The sequence below is a fragment of the Crinia signifera genome, chromosome 4 (assembly GCF_055691185.1).
Source record: "Crinia signifera chromosome 4, ASM5569118v1, whole genome shotgun sequence".
NCBI lineage: Eukaryota > Metazoa > Chordata > Amphibia > Anura > Myobatrachidae > Crinia > Crinia signifera.
Genome location: NC_139220.1, coordinates 255207872 through 255229338, shown reverse-complemented (window position 1 = coordinate 255229338; position 21467 = coordinate 255207872).

The following is a 21467-nucleotide window of genomic DNA, read 5'->3' as shown; positions in this document are numbered from 1 at the left end:
TATCTTCAAAAACTCATGTCAACCTTTTTCATTGTCGACCATAGCCATGTCAGTGTTTTGCATGTGCCATTTAATCCTGGGGCTGCTGCGAATTGCGGGGGGGGTGCCGCGAATCGCGGGAGGGGGGTCGCAGGGGGGGTGCCGCCAATCGTGCAAGGGGGGGTCGCGGGGGGGTCCTTTTTGCCGCGAATCGCGGGAGGGAGGGTCTTTTTTCCGCGAATCGGGGGGGGGGGGTCAGGGGGGAGGGTTTACAGCGATTCGCGGGAGGGGGGGGTCAGGGGTGGTGGTTATGCCGCGAATTGCGTGAGGGGTCGTGGGGGGGTTCTTTTTGCAGCGAATCGCGGGGGTGTTTTTGCTGCGAATCGCGGTAGGGGGGGTCGCAGGGGAGCGGGTATTTTTGCCGCAAATCGCGGGAGGGGGGGGCGCGCGGGGGGGGGGGGAGGTTTTGCCGCAAATCGCGGGAGGGGGGCGCTCACCTGGTGGCTGTGGAGTAGCAGTGCTGGGCAACATGGGAAGGCAGTGGGTGTCTGGCACTGTCTGTGGGCTCACTGGGCTGGTTCTCTGTCACATACCTCCCAACATGACCCTCTCCAGGAGGGACACAATGCTCTGTTTCTAGACTTCCCCTTAATGTATGATTGCCATCACCTGTTTTAAACAGGTTAATTTCTCAGAAAGGTGTTCAGCACAGATGAAGGCAATCACTCATTAAGAGGAAAGTCCAGGAACAGAGCGTTATAGACACAGACACCCACTTTGAGTGACAGATGTAGCCAAATATATAGGAGATATATATATATATATATATATATATATATATATATATATATGGTACTTATGTAGTATCTGGGCTGCCGATTTTTTGATTGTATGCCTTAAGTTAAGGCATACAATCAGATGCGATGCGATGCGATATCGCATCGCATCGCATACGATGCGATGCGATGCGATGCGATGACCCGATTTTTCCATAGGATTCAATGTTAAAATGGACTGAGTCCATTTTAACATGGAATTCAATGGGAAAAAGGGGTCCTTTTCATACCCCTACTATCCAAGTGGGCATGGAGTTGGATATAAACCTGTGGCGAGCGTAGCGAGCCACCGAGCCCGAAGCGTGGCGAGCGAAGCGAGCCCCGCGAGGGGACGGTATTCTGCGTCCCCTCGCGGGGCTCGCTACGCTCGCCACGCTTCGGGCTCGGTGGCTCGCTACGCTCGCCACAGGTTTATATCCAACTCCATGCCCACTTGGATAGTAGGGGTATGAAAAGGACCCCTTTTTCCCATTGAATTCCATGTTAAAATGGACTCAGTCCATTTTAACATTGAATCCTATGGAAAAATCGGGTCCATCGCATCGCATCGCATCGCATCGCATGCGATATGGTCGGGTGCGATGCGATGCGATGGACCCGATTTCAAAATCGGCAGCCCAGTTACTACATAAGTACCATATATATATATATTCTATACATAGATATATTATGTATAGATCTATCTTAAGACACAAAATATAATTAGTGAAATCTTCACTAGTCAGTGGCAGTGCTTACCTTTTCCCGATGCACTGCAGGACACTGACAGACTGACATCCCTTCCCTGATCAGCAGCAGCCCATCGCCAGTCATCAGCAGAGCTGGATTAACAATGGACCTGATGGAGCTATAGCTCCAGGCCCACTCTCCAAATAGGCCTATTTTGTAGCTGAGGGTCAGGGCTTTCCAACGAGACCAGCCCTGCGTCGCTAGCCCCCCGGGAACCAGAGAATTTTTTTTTTGACTGGAGTGCCGCCTCACCCCGCAAGTATCTTAGGACATCGGCGTTCTGCGGGTGCACCTTTGGAGTGCACCAGCCAATATATCTCCCTGCATTTTTCTCATGCCAGCCCCCTGCCTTTTCCAGGCATATATAATTAGTTGAAAGTATTTACACAAATAGAGACACACTCATGAGCAGACCACCCAAACAGAACACTGGTCACGCTTCCCACATTATTAGGTGCTGGCCGCAACCCCTATTATTGCGCATAATAGGCCCTTGATCATTTTCAGCTCCAGGCCCATTTAGACCTTAATCTGGCTCTGGTCATCAGCAGCAGCAGCAGGCAGGACAGGAAGTTCAGTCCGCCGCCTTCACGGAGCTGAGCGTGGCTGCAGCTATACAAACACTATGGTGGAGCGGTGGCCTCATATAGCAGGGCGGGATGTGATGGGACATCATGGCGGGGCAATGCTGCTGGAGATGCAGAGACTAAGTAGCGAATGGAGTGCTTTTGTGAGCCTCTAGCAACTGTCTGTTGGACCTGGTGCTCCCAGCAGACTTCGTCAGCACTGCTCCCCCAAGCTGGCATGGGTGCTGTTACACCACTGCTATTGGGCACACCGGCTGACGCTGCAAAGAGTGGCGCTGCAAATCGGCAGGTCACTTTACAGCACTGGGGTCACAGGAGAAGGAAGCCCTGAAGACCGACAGAGCTGCAAAAGCCGATTCCGGGTCCACAGGATGGCGAGTGCCAGTGGCCGTGGTAGCAGTGGCGACACATGCGCAGTACAGTATTGGGGTATTTTTCATGTAAAATATCCCAATGGTGCTGCGGAGAATCATCGAAGGGACAGAGCTTTATCGCAAGCTCTGTCCCCGAATGCGATAATTCATGCGATGTATGCAATTATCGCATTGCGAGTTTGGGCGATATTATCACAGATGGTAAGAAATCAGCTACTTAGAATGAAAATATAGTAAATCCATTGCTAGAACTAATATCATATTTTATCAGGTCCAGGTCTGCTTGAATGTGTCCGGTAATACATTTGTTTTTGCTCATTTACATATTCTACTAGGCACTGCGGAACTCTTGTGGCACCATATAAATACTATGGTGAGAATAAGACTATTAATAATGACAATCCATAAGCATGTGGTATGTGCAGGAGAGAGAGCCAGACAGCTGTGCTAGCTAATTACCATTTGTATCACATGTGCTAGTCCATTGTTTTAGGTGCGATAGATGTTGTAATAAGAACAATGTCTGAGTGACAGTAATGGTAATAGGTCATCATCAGGTAATCTGGGAGGTAATTACTGTAGGTTAGAACTCCCAAAAAATGTACAATGGGTCTTCACAGCATTATCCTGGATGACATAGCATTAGGATATCCTGACACAACCAGCTGTGTAGACTCCCCAGAGGGGATCCATACCTCCCAACATGACCCTCCCCAGGAGGGACACAATGCTCTGCTCCTGGACTTTCATCTTAATGCATGATTACCATCACCTGTGTTGGACAGGTTAATTGCTAAGAAAGTTCTTCCAACACAGGTGATGGCAATCATAGATTAATAGGGAAGTCCAGGAGCAGAGCAATGTGTCCCTACTGGAGAGGGTCATGTTGGGAGGTATGGGGATCTACCAGCCAGCCCACCTAACCTCCTACTTCTCCAGGGCATTAGGAAAGATTTACAGGAGCCTTCCGGCCATTTCAGCATAGTCAGCAATAGAACTATCTTTCTAGGTTGCCGCAGATTATGTTTTTGAGTCACATTGGCCACAACCGATTAAACAGGACCACATTTAGCCAACCACCGATGCCCCTCTGGTACAATATACCTGTGAGGGTGTGTTTAAAAGAGTATAGGGCTGTGCACTCAGCAGGTAGATTAATTAGGTAAGGGTAAGGGAAGAAGTCCTGCCTAAGAACCTTTGGTTGCCCCTTCATTAGCTATAAAGTCCCCAAAACTTTGATTAACCCCTTTACTTAATGTAACATTGTTATCTAGTTTATTATATAGCAGTAGAATGACCATTCTCATTTGCATATGTTTTTTTGATAAGATGTTCTAGGAACCAGCAATGATTATTAGTATACTAGTAAAAGCTTCAGGCTTTTATAAGCGTCAACCTATTTTTAGATTTGACTTGAGTATTAATTAAGTTTTTCAACATGACTACAACTCTCATGTGTAAATTTCAGATTTGTTTTATTGCGCAGGCTCAGTAAAAGACAGTGGAATTTAGAATATTGATTACGTTGCACTTGCAGCTTCCTACACCTGGATAGATGGGATATGTATGGATGCCTGTCGGTCAGGATGCCGGCAGTCAAAATATCGATGCTGGTATCCCAACAGCAGAAATTCCAAAAGGGGTCAGGTAAGTACACTGATTTCTACAATCAGGACATTCCAGATTCATGCACACCTTCCTCTCACACGATATATATATATATATATATATATATATATATATATATATATATATATATATAGTTACATAGTAGGTAAGGCTGAAAAAGACTTGAGTCCATATAGTTCAACCTAGGTTGTTATAATAGATTATCCATTGCTGTATAGTATGTTTTGATATTTTAAAGACAGATTGTATTTCTTATTTTTACTCATGGATGTTTTTAACCAGTAAGTGTTTGTCCAACCTTATTTTGAACATATTTATTGAGTCAGCTGACACCACCTCTCCAGGAAAAGAGTTCCAGAGTTTGACTGTTCTGACCGCAAAGATATTTTTTCTTCTAGCTGAACAAAATCTTTTTTCTTCTAATCTATACTCATGCCCTCGCGTCCTAGATACATTTCTAGTAGAAAAAAGGGTGTTTGACAGTTCCTTATATTGGCCCCTGATATATTTGTATATGTTGAGCATGTCCCCCCTCAAACGTCTCTTTTCAAATGTAAATAGTCCCAAATTGCTCAATCTCTCCTCGTAGCTTAAATTCTCCATTCCCCTAATAAGCTTTTTTGCTCGACTTTGGATTTTTTCTAATTCTATGATGTCATTTTTATAGTGTGGGGCCCAGAATTGTACTCCGTATTCGAGGTGCGGTCTTACCAATGCTTTATTTACAGTGGCATAATTACCCTTGAGTCCCTAGTTTCCATGCCCCTTTTAATGCATGCTAAAATTTTGTTGGCCTTTTTTGTTGCTACATTACATTGGGCACTACACCCCAGTTTGCTGTCTATTTGGACTCCTAGATCCTTTTCGAGTATTGAATTACCCAATTCCTCTCCGCTAAGGTTATAACTAGCACACTGGTTGTGTCTACTAAGGTGCATAACCTTACATTTATCCACATTGAACCTCATCTTCCACTTTTTAGCCCACTCCTTTAGATTTGCAAGATCCTTTTGAAGCGTGGTGACATCTTCTGATGATTTAATAACTTTGCTTAGTTTTGTATCGTCTGCAAAGATGGATACATTGCTGAGTAACCCCATCCCAATATCGTTAATAAAAATGTTAAATAAAATGGGCCCTAAAACCGAACCCTGTGGCACTCCACTTAGTACTGGTATCGTATCTGATACGGCACTGTCCACAACCACTCTTTGTTCTCTATTACACAGCCAATTCCCTACCCATCTGCAGATATATTCACCCAATTCCAGGTCCTCCATTTTAATTATCAACCTCCATTTTATTTATCAACTATGGGGGTATTCAATCTGGGATTCCGATTGTCGGAACATCCTGATAGTCGGAAACATGGCCCGTTTTCGCTCAGCTTGACTGTAACTCGACAGCCAGAATTTAATGTTCCGGCTGCCGAGTGTCAGAAAGTGGGGGTGTCGGTGAAAACAGCCACGGATTGTTAAAAAATGGCCATGAATTTAATAATCCGTGTCTGTTTCTGAAAAACAAATTCAACTTGTTTTAAAGCTGGATCTGTTTTGTTGTAATCTGCCTTCAATGCTGTCAAAAACGGCAGCATTTAATTCTAAAATGGCCCTAGGAAAAAAACTATTCCTCATCCTACTGGTCCTATTCCTTAGGCAACTGAACCATCTACCCGAAGGCAATAAACAGCCCATTAGCCGGGTGGGTTTCATCGTAGGGCGCATAATATCTTAAAAGATGAAACCCACCCGGCTAATGGGCTGTTTGTATTATTGCCTTCGGGTAGACGGTTCAGTTGCCTAAGGAATAGGACCAGTAGGATGAGGAATAGTTTTTTTCCTAGGGCCATTTTAGAATTAAATGCTAGTTTGGGTCAAGGGGGGAGGGTAATGGGGACTTAAGTTTTATTGTAAATTGTATGTGGATCATTTTGTATTTTATTATATGTATGTATTTGGATGGATGCTAAACTGAATTTTGTCGCCCTAATTGGGGTGATGACAATAAAGACGTATCTAATCTAATCTAATAGGCGGCGGCCACTATATCCGCAGTCAGAAAAGAGCGGCCAGGATTGAATACCGCCCTATAGCTATAAACTAGCATGGCACTACCATTTTTCCTACACCGCCTCTCCAGTTGGCAATTAACTAATTCAAGTATTGGAATTTATTATTAATAAATTAGTATTTTTTTTGTACTTGGACGACAGTCATCAGCATCATCAAGTGCAGAATATTGAATTTACTAAGAACATAGAAAGAAATAGTTGGAACTTAAATACTTATCAAGTGCACATACAACTTGACACCGGCAATACTGCATGGATATCTGTGAGGATTACAAAATACCTTTTCATATGGGATCAACATGTATTTACATTTAATTCCAAGAGTTTGACAACCCTCTCTTTAAAGCAGTTCTTTCCTCTGAGTCGCCATCCTTAATCCCCAAAACATGACTTCTCATCAACGTGCTCCTGTCCTCCTGGAGGTTTTTTAATCACTGACAGGCTCGTGTGGGCCCCTCTTTTTCTGCTTTCACAGCGATCCTTTACAGCAAGGTCTGCCCTTTGCTGCAGTTACGTTTTCCAGTCTGGAAATTTCAGTCACCTTGAATGACTTGGGAAAGTCTCCAATATCAGAGGTTACTAATAAAAAAAAAATGCTTTTATTCTTCTAACACCGTGAAGTTAACTGCTACAACCACAGCGCTGTTGTAAATAGTTATTGCTCAGTTAAACGGCCAATTAGGCATTTGGAGACGATGAACAGTATTAGATATGGAAAAATAAATCTATTAAGTTGCCTTTTTTATGCAATCTATAGAAGATAACATAAATGTAGGATGTAAAGGAAATATATATATACCCTATTAGTAAGGGACATTTAAATAGGCTACTTAGAAAAACCTTAAACTTAGGGATAGATTGAGAAAAGCTTATAAAAAGTAAAAGTGGTGGTGTTCCCAGGGCAACTAAATAGATTCTAAGATTCTAGCTATCATATAACATGTTAAAACCATAGTTACCTACCTCCTGCATTCTGCAGGAGACTCCCTGAAATAGCAGAAATCTCCCTCTCTCCCTCAATAGTCTAGCAATCTCCCTCATTTCACCTAACCCACATTAATTACACTGTTACATTTTTGGGGAAAAAAGGGATGAGAGACAGATACATTTACATTGAATCATCAGCGCCATTTCCCAGCACTTTATCTCTTACTAACTGCTTTGGGGCTCATCTACATTTGGATATAAGTTATTTAAAAGATTCCTCTTAGATGTAGCAGTACACACCCACGATTCGCGGTGCAACGTGCACAATCTCTTTTCAAAATCTCTAAATATATGAAACTAGACATGCCTGTTGGTTGGAGCATGACACGCCCCCTCAATGGGGCACTTTGCTAAATTCTGCTTTCAACTATAATCTCCCTGAAAGTAGTTTTTTAAAGTAGGCAAGTATGGTTAAAACACACAACAGACATTTACAGTACATGGGGCCTAGCACTGATACATCCATTTAGATCAGGGATGGGGAACCTTTTGGCCCTCCAGCTGTTGTTGTACTGCACATATCAGCATGCACTGCTACAGCTTTGCTATTTGGCCATGCTTTAACTGTTGCAGGGCATGCTGGGATGCATAGTTCAACAACAGCTGGCGGGCCGAAGGTTCCCCATCCATGATTTAGATCATGGCAAACAGCAAGCAGAAACAACCACAGAACACAGATACATCCAAACCTGGGTTAGACAACCATAGCACTGACAATTAGAAAGTGAACTTTCAGGAAACTTATACCTGCTGGGAACAGGTTTGGATTCTGAAGGAAAAGTCTGTTGTAAACAGCATGCTGCAGCCTACAGTAATGCATACCTCCCGACTTAGCCTTTATCAAATTGGGACCTGCCCCGCCAAAGACGTGGCTGGCCCAAAAAGGGGGTGGAGCTAAGGGTTAGATGTGCATGGCCTTGGGTAGAGGACATGGCCTATCACAGCGACCCGAGTTTTGGTAATTTTCAGGGCCGTGCCCAGCGCTCCCCTAGTAGCTGTGCAGGACTATCAGTCCATGTCTCATAAGATGCATGGGAATGGCCACCTTACGACACATTGAGCGTACATATCCTACAATGTCGTACTGAACTGAACAAAATAGTAACAATTCTGTTGTTCAATACTGAATAAATTGTAGTAACAATCCTGTATTATACTGAATAATGTGTATCGGCCGTTAGTTACCCATAGACTTCACTTGCTTCTTTTTGCAGATATAGCTACCATAGCAGGGATATTACTTCCTTTGACTATGGCAGTTGCTTACTCTGTACGTAATTGGTTCTAGATGTTGGGAGCTATTGATTAAAGGCCCATACACACTGGGCAACTTTGAACTTAAAGCAGCTCAGTTTAATCGTTTTGAGCTGCTTTCAGCTCGAAAGCCGCCCAGTGTGTACAGGGCAGCAATGAGCGGTGAGCGCTGATGCGTGCTCCCGCGTCATAGCTTGCCCAGCCGCTTATCTGCTGGTATTACAAGGAGATGAGCGACGGAGTGGATGGCTGTCTATAGAAAGTCGTCCACCCCTAGGAAAATCGCTAATACGGTCAAAAAATGCTCAGTGTGTTCGCACAGAGCATTTTTCATCCCAACGAGTTTCCTTATCATCGGCCAGCACAATCACCCAGTGTGTATGGACTTAAGACTCATAACTTATAGGAACTAAAGTATTGGTTTAGATAGAATTGCTTATGATGATTGCCGGATTTGTTTCTTTCTCTTTTAGAGCAACAGACTGTCGCCACACACATACAGTATGCATGTCACATTCTAGCAGCTGTTGTGGCTGCATCTGTCACAGAGGGCTCATCTTGCAGCATCACATAACATAAACAGAAGGAACGGAAGAAAAAGCGGATACTCTAGCAATGGCTATATGATTCTGCTGGGAAACAAAACAAAAATACTATATATATATATATATATATATATATATATATATATATATGGTGCTGCATAATATGTGTGATGTATAGAAATGACGGTTAATAAATTAAATATTAGTCCATGCATATTAAGGCACAATAGTAAATTCTTAGTGCAACTAGTAGACAGTAATCAAAACCATTTATCACAATGACATTTCTAGAATGAGATAAATGGGGACAGGAATACATGGGCTGCTTCCACCATAACAAGATCACGTTACAAGAAGAGAGAGACTAAGCTTTTAAGATTGTTTGATTAAATATTCTATTATTTGTTCCAAAAGAAGATGTCAGGTCGGATCATTTTAATGTGTTCTCTGAGATTTTCAAAAAAAAAATGCAAACGCAGGATTCAGTATGTAAAGATTCCGTATATAAGGATTCAGTATGTAAGCATTCTGTTACTTTCAATGTAATTGGAATGGACCGTCTATGAACTCATATACCGTGCTGGTTTGCCTGTTCCTAAAGTGACATGCAATTTTACATTATGAGAGCAGTAGATTAGTTCTTAATAGAACAAAATATGAAAATAGTCAGATACTGGGGCTGATATATACAGTAGTTTAATGGGATCCGATACGCAATGCCGGCGGTCGGAATCCCGACACTGGAATCCCGACCGCCGAAATCCCGACATGGGGGGGACGTGGATCGCCCCCCCTTGCGGGCTCGCTGCGCTCGCCACGCAGCGGGCCCGGTGCCTCGCTACGCTCGGCACGCTATTTTATTCTCCCTCTATGGGTGTCGTGGACACCCACGGAGGGAGAAAGTTTCGGGATTTCGGCGGTCGGGATTCCAGTGTCGGGATTCTGAACGCCGGGATCCCGACCGCCGGCAAATTGACCGCATCACGTTTAATGTAGGCATATTGCAGAGTGCACCTTTCTTGCTACTCCAGATCCAAAATGAATCATGCACAACTAGGTACACAATGCAGATGCCTCTGCACTTGTGTAACAGAACTGCGACAGGGTGTTCCCACATACGTAGGTGCTGCTCAGTGAGGGAGTGTCCAGGGAATTATGGGCTATGCAGAGTCGGCCAAATATAGGCCCTTATTCTGTTGGACTTGTAAGGCGAATTCACAGCCTTGTGAGAGCCCCAGATGTCGTTTGTCGGTCTGCCCAACCCCCCTCCCCTCGGATATCAGGTTCGGCCACACAGCTGCAAATGGATGTTATGGGGCGACATCAACCTCGTTCTATGGTTGCCGATCATCCAATGATATGGAAGGTGCACACATCTAAGTGAATCTCGGGTTACTTAGATTTGCATGCACATTTGACAGGAACAGGTCAGGCATCTGACATCTGGCATACGTCCCAACATTCCTCGACAGGGAGGCGGGACAGCTCGTGCCACAGCGGCGCATGCCAATTTTTTGAGGTGTGGATGCATGCAAACCAGAATAGGGAGGTAATGTGCGCTGGTGGCAACTGGAGTGCTGCATGCTATCACAGCTGAAAGTGAAAGTGATAATGCAGGAATGTTACAGCTAGGGGTGTGCACCGGACACTTTTCAGGTTTTGTGTTTTAGTTTTGTATCTGGATCTGGCTTCATGTTTTGGATCCGGATTGGTTTTGCCAAAACCACCCTTTCGGGTTTTGGTTTAGATATGTATTTTGATATCGTCATTTGTTTTTTTGTTTCAACAGTATTATTAAACTAAAGAACATTCATTCCAGTCTATTCTGAACACCTCACACTTCACAATATTGTTTTTAGGCCAAAAGTTTGCACTGAGGTAACTGGATGACTTTGCCATATGCTTTTTGCGGGACCGTCCCATTTTTTGGGGATGTTTCAGGGTGTTGGTGGGGGGGGGGGGGGGCAGTTGGGAGTCTCCCCTGTCATCCATACATGTTCACAATGTCTATTTCTGTAGCCAGAGGGGCTGGGGGCATGGCCAGAAGCTCACAGAGCCACTGGCTATATGCCCCCTGCCCCCACAGCGGCAAAAATTGGGATGTTGCCTTATGGGAGCGTCGTGAGTATAAGTCACACCCTATTGCTGCTAAGGCCATGCTCCAAAATTTCCGGCGTCCCTATGCGGGCTCGGCTGATGTTGGGAGGTATGACTTTGCTAAGAGACACAAGTGGGCGTCACAAACATTGGACTCATACGACACACTTAGCAGCACCCCTGGGCTGATCTTGCACATGTAGCAGCGCCCCTGGACTGATACTGCACACTAAGCAGTACCCCAGGACTAATACTGCACACTTAGAAGCACCCATGGACTGATATTACACACTTAGAAGCACACCTGACTGATTCAGCACACTTAACAGCAAGGGTGCTGACCCTTGCTGTAAAAGAAATAAAAAACCTTTATTTGCTCTTAAAAAATTGGGGAAGCACCCCTGGGCTGATACAGTACACATGGCAGTACCCCTGGAATTATACATGACACATGGGGCACCCCTAGAATTATACAGCACCCATGGCAGCACACATGGCACCACACACTTAGTAGAACCCCTGGAATTATACAGCACACATGGAAGCACCCCTGGAATTATACGCAACACATGGTGGCACCCCTGGAATTACAAAGCACACATGGCACCACACACTTAGTAGAACCCCTGGAATTTTACAGCACACATGGCAGCACCCCTGGAATTATACACAACACATGGTGGCACCCCAGGAATTATACGGGACACTTAGCAGTTCCCCTGAAATTATATGGCTGATTTAGCAGCACCCCAGGAATTATATGACACACCACAGGAATTATATAGGACACTCAGGGCCGGCGCCACCACTAGGCAGCCTTAGGCATTTGCCTAGGGTGCCGGCCACTGGAGGGTGGCAGTTTGGAGCAAGCCCCCCTGGATGGAGGTCGGCAGCCGCCGCAACTCTCCACCCCCCAGCATCACCCCCGGGTGGCCTTGGAACAGCAGAGGACCTGGAATCCCAGCAGGGGTAAGTTTCCTGCAGCTCTCTGTGGGTAGAGCAGGGGAATCCCCAGGTCCCTCCCACGTCACATTCCCCGGCACCTCGGCACATCTCCCACCTCGGGTGACACGGCCAACCCAGGTCCCTCCCGCGCCCAGGGCCGCCGAGAGGCAGGGGGGGCGGGTACATTTTACCTGGGCCCGGGCCTGTCAGGGGGGCCCGGGCCAGGGGATAGTCACACTTACAATTTTTTTTAATGGCAGCGGTGTAGCAGCAGCGTGGGCGGGAGAAGGGTTGGTGGCGGCTGGCCGGTGAGAGCGGATCAGCAGCGGCAGCCTGTGTCACTTTCACTCACTGTGTGTGGAGTGTGCTGCAGTCTGCAGACAGTGACAGAGGCCCCATCTACTGCTGCGGAGCGTCTGCAGATAAACTCTGTGTGTCTGCAGACTGCAGCTGCTTTCACAACACTTGATGTGAGAGCGAGGGGAAGGTCAAAGGTCAGGTGCACGAAGCGCGGCATGTGTCAGGGAGGCTGGAGCCGGAGGAGATCCTGAATCTACTGTCTGACTCGAGTCCTGCCCTGTAAGTGCATTTTTGTTCTGCCCTGCCTTTCTTAATGCTAAATTGTTCTCCATATAAATGTATATATGTGCCTTCATCATTGGATCATCAATATATAGATATATATCTATAGATATATAGATATATATATATATAGATATACAGTATATATATATATATATATATATATATATATATATATATATATATATATATATCAATATATCTCAAATTATATATATCTATAGATATATATCTATAGATATAGATATATATCTATATATTGATAATCCAATGAAGAAAGCACACTAGCAATTATGCAGAAATGACTGTATTAGCACCTAGCACTTGCAGGGTCTCCCCCGTCCTCAGGGCGATACAGCATAAATACTGTATACACTCAAAAAGACATTACATTTCCCATATAAATACCCCCACTGTAGTCTCCGCTGGGCACCTGGGTCCATCATACTAAAAGTGCTTGGCACCATACTTCCCGTATCGCGCACAGTAGGAAGTCAGGGCACACTCGCATTCATTCCACTGCTCCCCCTCCGCGTTCCACTGGCTGGCAGTACCCAGCTCATGACAGGCGGATCCACGGCACCCAGCTGTAACAGAAGAGGCGATTTTAAACCCCAGTGAATGAGTGCCGTGGATCCACTTTTATGATGTAGCTTGGTACTGCCGGTCTGTGGAACGCGGAGGGTGATCAGTGGAACTCGGGTGAGTGTGTCCTTACTTCCTATTGGAAGTACGGTGCAAAGCACTTCCGGTAGGTCGGACCCGGGAGCCTGGCGGGGATGGAGAGATGGGACTACAGTGGGGGTATTTATAGGGGTAAGTGAATATCTTTTTGTGTGTATATTTATTCTGTATCGCCCTGAGGACAAGAGAGACCCTGAAAGGCGCTGGCTAGGCGCTAATACAGTAATTTCTGCATAATTCCTTGTGTGCCAGTGCCTCCTTCATTGGATTACCTGTACAGACTTCTGGAGTACACCAGTTCCACTACCTTGGAAAGGTGGAGTGCCGACATAATAGTGGACTCACTCAGGACAAAATATGCGCTGACACTTGGAGACTACGAGAATACGTCTCCAAGTGTCAGCGCATATTTTGTCCTGAGTGCAAACAGCGTCCTACAGCGTATGCAAATTGTTTTAGTGAGGGCACCGGAATCGCTGTTAATTTTGTTGGGAGTGCCGGGCCACCCACACACTATATATATATATATATATATATATATATATATATATATATATATATATATATATATATATATATATCCAGTATATGATATAAGGCAAAGGCATTTTGTATAGTTTTGTAGGCTGCACAAAAATCTACAGTAAAAAGGATCTGTATGTATATATGCTGTATATACAAATATAAAATATTTTCATCCAAAGACAGCAGCAATAAGGGACATTTTTAAAGAAGTCTGACCGAGTGCTGCCATCTTTGGAGGATTATATATATATTTATATATATATATATATATATATATATATATGTATGTATGTATGTGTGTGTGTTCTCTAAAGCACCTTGATAAAGGAGCCTTGTGGCTTTGAAACTGTTGGTGGCCTGCTGTGTCTTCACTCTGAGTGCCGCCGCATCCCCTTAAGCCAGTGGTAGCCAACCACGGTCCTCGAGAGCTACCAACAGTGCCCATTTTCCAGACAACCTAGCTGCTGCAAAGGTGCACTCATTACTAGCTGAAACATTTTAAAAGATCCACAGGTGGAGGTAAGTAAGTACTTCACTTGTGATTCTGTGAGGAGAGCTGGAAAACATTAACTGTTGGTAGCTCTCGAGGACTGGAGTTGGCTACCCCAGCCTTAAGCTATATATATATATATATATATATATATATATATATATATATATATATATATATATATATATATATATATATATATATATAATACTTATGACCCAGCTGCTGGGAGGCATGCATGCCACACTTCTGTGAGTGGGTTCTTCTCATGTGCTAAACACGCCCTTAACATGCCGTGGTCACAACCCCCCCCCCCCATGGGGGCCCCTGGAAGTTGATGTACCGGGGCCCAGGATTTCTCTTGGCAGCCCTGCCCGCGCCGCGTCACCCGGCAAACCCCCCCCCCATGTCCAGTGATCGCCGCATAGCAGCTGGGTGGGCAGGCAGGCGGGGCCCCTCCACAACCCCCCTCCACCGGCCCTGAGGACACTTATGCTGATGCTGATATAGCAGCACCCCAAAAATTAATAGTATGCAACATAGTACACTTAGTATCACATAATTGACATTCAACAACACCTACATCAGCATACGGACACTTTATCAGCAATGCTATGGCTTAATTCTTCTTTAGGATGCCTTGACAAAACCTTATGGGTGAAACAGCCGTAGGCTAATGTAACTGTTATTGAATGTCAATTATGTGATACAAAGTCTAATATGTTGGGGACAAGTGTGGGCACTTACTGATGGGGGGAGAAGGTGAATCAGTCTGTCAGGAAGGGGTGAGCAGTGCGGTGACAGGGAGGAGGAGAGTTCTGTGCTGAGGCCAGTGCTGGGGCTGCAGATGATGCCAGTGAGGAGGAGGCAGATAACTGTTTTAGCTGCTTACTTCCCTCACCTTGTACAGGCCATGCCCACATCCCTCCGGCCAGCTGCTAGTGGCTACTGTGCCCTCTACACCCAGACTGGTCAAGAGCTGTGCTGGAGTTGGTGAGCTAACACGTGCCAGTACTGGTGTAAATAGTGCAACCTCATTATAGCCTGCCCATTGCATATATACAGCATCAGCATCTACAGTAATATATACATATATATATATATATATATATTTTTTTTTTTTGCTAATGCTACACACACAGATACGCACACACACAAACACACAACATGACAGAGCCATGTCTCCGAGCAGCTGAACTCCGAAAAACCTGGCATGTCCCATGTGTGTAGTGACCACCCCCCTATAATCTGGCCTTGGTGCCAATTATTTTGGCAGGTTTTAACTAGTTGTAAGCTAAAACCTGCTGCGCTGTAGTTGCAGTACGGAATGACAGCGAGTATTGTCTTTCCATTCATGCTGACTCTTCTACACCACCACAGGAACTCAGGTTCCATTGCTGGGTAAGTAGCGGCTCAGTGTTCAAGGGTTATCCCGGGTCCAGTGAGCTGGGAATCTAACCCAGCTAGCTACCCAGGTTAGTCTGAGAAGAACACAGGTTACAGGGCGGTGTAAAAGAGTAACCCAGGTTGTATGGGAATCCCTTTCACTGCTAGGGAGAGCGGCATGGCTACCCAAAAGCTGAACCAGTTCTATATTGCTAAGCCTATAAATGCCCCAGGTGAACGTAACAGTCTCATATTACAGTATATGTGTAGGATGCCAAAGTCAACTGGAAAGTTAAAAATGTTTTGATTGCATTTTGCTGAGGTCAAATTAGCCATTATAGTTCATACACTCATTTAAAATACAATATTTTACCAGATTATAGACACTTGAATGATTTTAAGTAAAACATTATCTTATAAGCCATGGTGTAAAAAGTAATTGTGCTAAAAGTGAAACTTCATTGGTGATGAATTAATACCCTTGGGGGGTGATTCAACACCTCTTGGTAACCACCCTCGGCCCTGCCGAATTCCCGACCCCCGCCACCGAATCCTCTCTGCATCATGCGTCCGCTAGCAAGAAAAATCATGCGATGATTGACGATCATCAAATGATTTCTCCTGCCTTCGGAAATAAATATCAGTAGAAACTAACATTTATTTTCTTTGCAAATCGCCGAAGGTAGGGCGGGGTTCTGGGATGTCAGCCGCCTGCCCCTAGCATTGTCCTGCCTGAGTTCCCATTGGTCTGCTGGGCATTCCCATTGTTCAGAGCCATCTAAGCCCTCGTCCGCTCCCGGTCCTCCCTCCCTGCAACAAACAGCATGGTGTATCTCGCCAAAGCTGTTAGTTGTCAGGGTCTGCACATGTGCAAATATGTGGTTGCGCATGCGCAAATACATGATTGCACATGCGCAGACCCCAAACATTGTAACAGGGACGAATTTGCCCTGTTCCAAGTGTTCTTGTTTTCTTGGATTGTGATTACTCTGCAGATATTAGGCCTGATTCAGAGATGTACACTAAGGGATTGGCTGTCCTCCAGCCAATCAGAAGTGGCCTCTGGGGGAGCTCCACTCCTGATTGGTTGGGAGACGGCCAATCCTCCATTTAGGGGGAGGAGTCGTAAATGTTATAAAAACCATCTGCCATAAGATGATTTGCGATGTGTTCTTTAACTTGCGGAATGCCTACTACGGAACCTTATTAAGTATTAGTGTTAAGCCTTGTTAAGTATAATTTCCTTCCACAGGTACCCATGGGATTCTCCTGAAGAAGAGGACGGGCCAATATTGGAATCCATAGGTATGTAAGTATTAATGATTGTAGAATGTATTAAAGATGTATTATTCTAATTTCTCTGGGGTTTTTTCACTATTTTTGTTGTAGAACTACAAGTATCAGCAGACTCTTTGATGCCCCGCATGTTGAGACTTGTGGTTCTCCAAGTCCATGCATGCGGGGTAAGCTTGCTGGGACTTGTAGTTCCACAACTTAACACAATAGTTGTATCTCTTTTTACACAACAAATCAGCTCCTACCCACCGCCCTGGGGTACCAGGGACAGCCCCAGGCTTCAGCCCGGGCTCAGGGTATTTCAGAGGGGGACCCCTTTATTGGGGGGGGGGGTCCCCACTCCCCCAGGGTCCCAGTCTGGGCTGACCAGTCAGGGGGATAATACTGTTATAAAAAGTTTCCCCCAGCTGCAGCAATACCCTGCTGGCTGTTTGGGCTTGGTGCGGGTTGTCCCTCGTATTTCAGGAACCATGACCAAACCATAAGCCTGTCGTATCCATTCATATCCAGGATCAGTAGTAGAAACTGACATTTATTTCCTTCGCAAATCACCGAAGACAGGGTGCACCAGCCAATCAGCTATGTTTAGAAAATTACAGTTAGGAGTTGATTGGCTGGTTCATTATCATCTTCCACTTTATATCCACTTTGAAAATAATTAATTTGATGGTTCACGATCTTTGAATGATTGTTTCAAGCAGTGTGTGTGTGTTGAAAAATGATGACTCATTGGGGTAAGAGTAAAAATGTGGCCCATAGCAACCAATCAATCTTCTACCTATAACTTTATAGAATGTATTTGATAAATGCTAGCTAGAAGCTCATTGGCTTTTATGGGCAACTTTTCCACTTGCCAACTATTGAGATGGTTTCATACATTTCCCCCATAGTTTAGTAAAATAAAATACTGGTATTTCACAATTTTCTGGATCACTATGGGCCTTATTCTGATCGGTGCGGATATTCCCGCATGCGGACGGACCGCCGATGTTGATCGTCTGCGCATGTGCAGAGGTCACTCTGCGCATGTGCAGGCGATTTCGCCGCACGGATTCTTTATACGCCGTAGAGGGGCGTGAGGGGCTACTTAGCCTCATTACCCTATGCATACGCCCCGCGTTTCATGGGCGTTCCCATGCAAATGCGGGGCGTATGCATGGTAATGAGGCCGTGACGCATGGGTACGGGGCGGGCATCTGACATCGCCGGATGTCAGCTGCCCGCCCCCATACATGATTTCACACGGACAAGTGTCCGTGTGGTCTTGTGTTGCGGGACCTGGTGGAGCGTGCGGCCCTGCATTCGATGTTCGGCGACCATCGAATGCAGGGGCAGCTCCCAAGACGGAGGAGGCGTATCCCCGTCCAATTTCATGCGGATCGCCACATATCCGCGTACGGACGGCAGGTGGCGATCCGTATGGAAGGCGGGGATTCGCCTGCACGGTTGCGGCCGCATATTCTGATCGGGCTGCACCGATCAGAATAAGGCCCTATGTATTGTGCCTTGCCAGCATTTCACTGTTTTTTTAGCCCACTTCTCCAAACCGCAGTGTAAATGGGGTCGGTGCTTGGAGATGATGCCAGTTGCCTCACTGGAAGCAAGGCCAGCACCAAGGTAAGCTGCTGGGCTGCCCCCAACCTCTGTGCAGAGCTAGCCCCCCCCCGTCCGTGAGGTGAATGGATGCTGCACACAGGCATCCATTCACCTCCTTCCCGCCTACGTTGCTGTCTGCACAGTACAGCAGACAGCAGCGGAGGCTGTATGCGTCCCCTGCCCAATCTCCATACTGACTGCAGGATGCTGCGGTCAGGAGTTTGGGCTCCCCCTTTGCTGTAAATGGGAGCTGGGTCGATTAACCGGCATATCCGTTTACACTGTACCCCACTCAGGTCCTCCCCGCGTTCCACCCTAGTCAGGACCAGGGTAGGATTCGCAGGGAAATGGAGCTATGTTTTTTTCAGCTACCCCTTTTACACCGACGTTCACCCAGGTCCACGAGGCAAAAACCCGGGTTTTTGCCTCGGTGTAAAAGATAAAAAGCATACTGAAGATACAGAAAAGTGATGCCAGGCTTATGTCAATCAGTTACCAGAGACTGTTCTGCTTGTGCACTAGTAGGACAGAACAGCACAGGAGATGAATGTTTTATGTCAGGAAACGAGTGTGTTCGTGCAGAGTCAATTGGGAAACAATGATACACTTATTGAATGGATATCATATTTTTACCTTTGTGGGTTTATATTTCAGAGATATAGTCCTGATCCTTCTCTGCATTTGTACATTTGCAATGTATAAAAATATTACATTGGAGTTTATAGATAGAATGTACAGCGGAGAAAGGTGCTAGAAATAAAAATCACAACTCTGGCATCAGTGTAGCAGCTCTGTATCTCATTAACCCGCCACGTGCAGGAAACAACTGGCCGATTGTGTTTCACTCCACTTCCGCCTCCCACTCACCTATGCCCAGTGCTATGCTTTGCATAACTGCTTTACTAAAATAATATAAATTCCAAACTTGATGTAGCACAGATTTAAATAGACTTTATTCTCATGAAGCCTTAAACATACAGATTAAATTTGCTCTCTCTCTCTCTCTCTCTCTCTCTCTCTCTCTCTCTCTCTCTCTCTCTCTCTCTCGATTTTAACTAGGTTCTGCAGTATTAACCCCCAATAAGTATGGGAAATCACTCCCCTGCTATATCATCAACCCGATCTGGCTACTATGGGCAACAGATGATGCAGTCCATAAAAAGCAGGCTGTTTAGCATTACTGGAATTAAACCTCCCGCCTCACTATTGCATTGGATTCAGTATTGAATCCCGGCGGTCGGGATCCCGGCGTTCAGAATCCCGACGCCGGAATCCAGACAGCGGAAATGCCGACAAGGGGGGGACGTGGATCGCCCCCCCTTGCGGGCTCGCTGCGCTCGCCACGCAGCGGGCCCGATGCCTCGCTACGCTCGGCACACTAATTTATTCTCCCTTTAGGGGTGTCGTGGACACCCCAGGAGGGAGAAAGTGTTGGCATTTCGGCGGTCGGGATTCCGGCGTCGGGATTCTGAACGCCGGGATCCCGACCGCCGGGATTGTAATTGCATCCCATTGCATTCCCTCCTACAACTGCAGAGCAAAAACTGGTACATATCTGCCACATTTCCTATACGTACAATGGGCAGTTGGAGACCCCAAAAAAGTACAGGTCATAAAAAACGGCGCTGTACCTGAAAAAAAAAAGCTACAGTTGGAGGGTATGCTATTGTTGGACCTAAGCCCTCATTCTTGGTGATGTTATCCATCAATTACTGGGGAGACATGAAGGAGAGTACTGCAGACTACCCAGCCAGACAGAAAAAGAGCCACCACTGGCTGCTACTGTCAGTTGTGCAGGCCCCACTCCCTTCCTCGCCAGCTATTATTGGTTGCCCAGATGCCTCTACTCTCTAGCAACAAACCACCAGTCCCTGCCTCTCCCCACCAGTTGAGAAGGTCCCACCATGTGCCTCCAAGCAACCCACTCTAACACCGCCACCCCCTCCTCAGGCATATTTATTGATATAAAATGTGTGCGCATGCTAATTTGGATTTGATATGACCGTAAAATGTAATAATCACTGGGTCAGCAGAAGTACCTCCACTGCCAATCGTTCATAAAAAAAACTAAGGATGTGCACCAACCACTTTTTGGGTTTTGGGTTTTGGGTTTTAATCTGGATCTCCATTCGTGTTTTGAATCTGGACTGGTTTTCCAAATCCACCCTTCTGGGTTTTGGATCTGTATTTTATGGGAAAAAATCATAAAAACTGATAAGAATACAGAATTTTTTGTTGTAGTTCCTACAGGATTATTAACCTCAGTAACATTAATTTCCACTAATTTTAGTCTATTCTGAACACCTCAAGGCTCACATTATTTTTAGGAGAGATGTAGGACCAAGGTAGCTGGATGACTAAACTAATACTCCTTTTCCACTAGAAAATTCTACCCGGGTTTTTGCGCGGGGACACGCACCGACACAGGTTTTTTGTTAGTGTGAACGGTCCGACTTCCAAAACATGGGTAGAGAGACCAGGGAATTCTACCCTGGTATTTACCAGCGTAGAACACGGCAATGACACGTACCCGGGTTTTTATATCCGGGTAACGCTCTGAGGCCGTTTATTGGTTCATTATTGGAAAAAAGTTTTCTACACATTATGCAAAAAAATACTAGACCCCATTATACTTGCCCCTTACACATGATGCCAAATGGAATGAGCCTAAATTCACATAATGCCACACGGATTGAGCCAAAATTCAAATAATGCCACATGGATTGTGTCAAAATTCACATCAAGGCACACGGATTGAGCCAAAATTCACATAATGCCACATGGATTGAGCCAAAATCCAAATAGTGCCACATGGATTGTGTCAAAATTCACGTAATGCCACACGTATTGAGCCAAAATTTACATAATAACACAC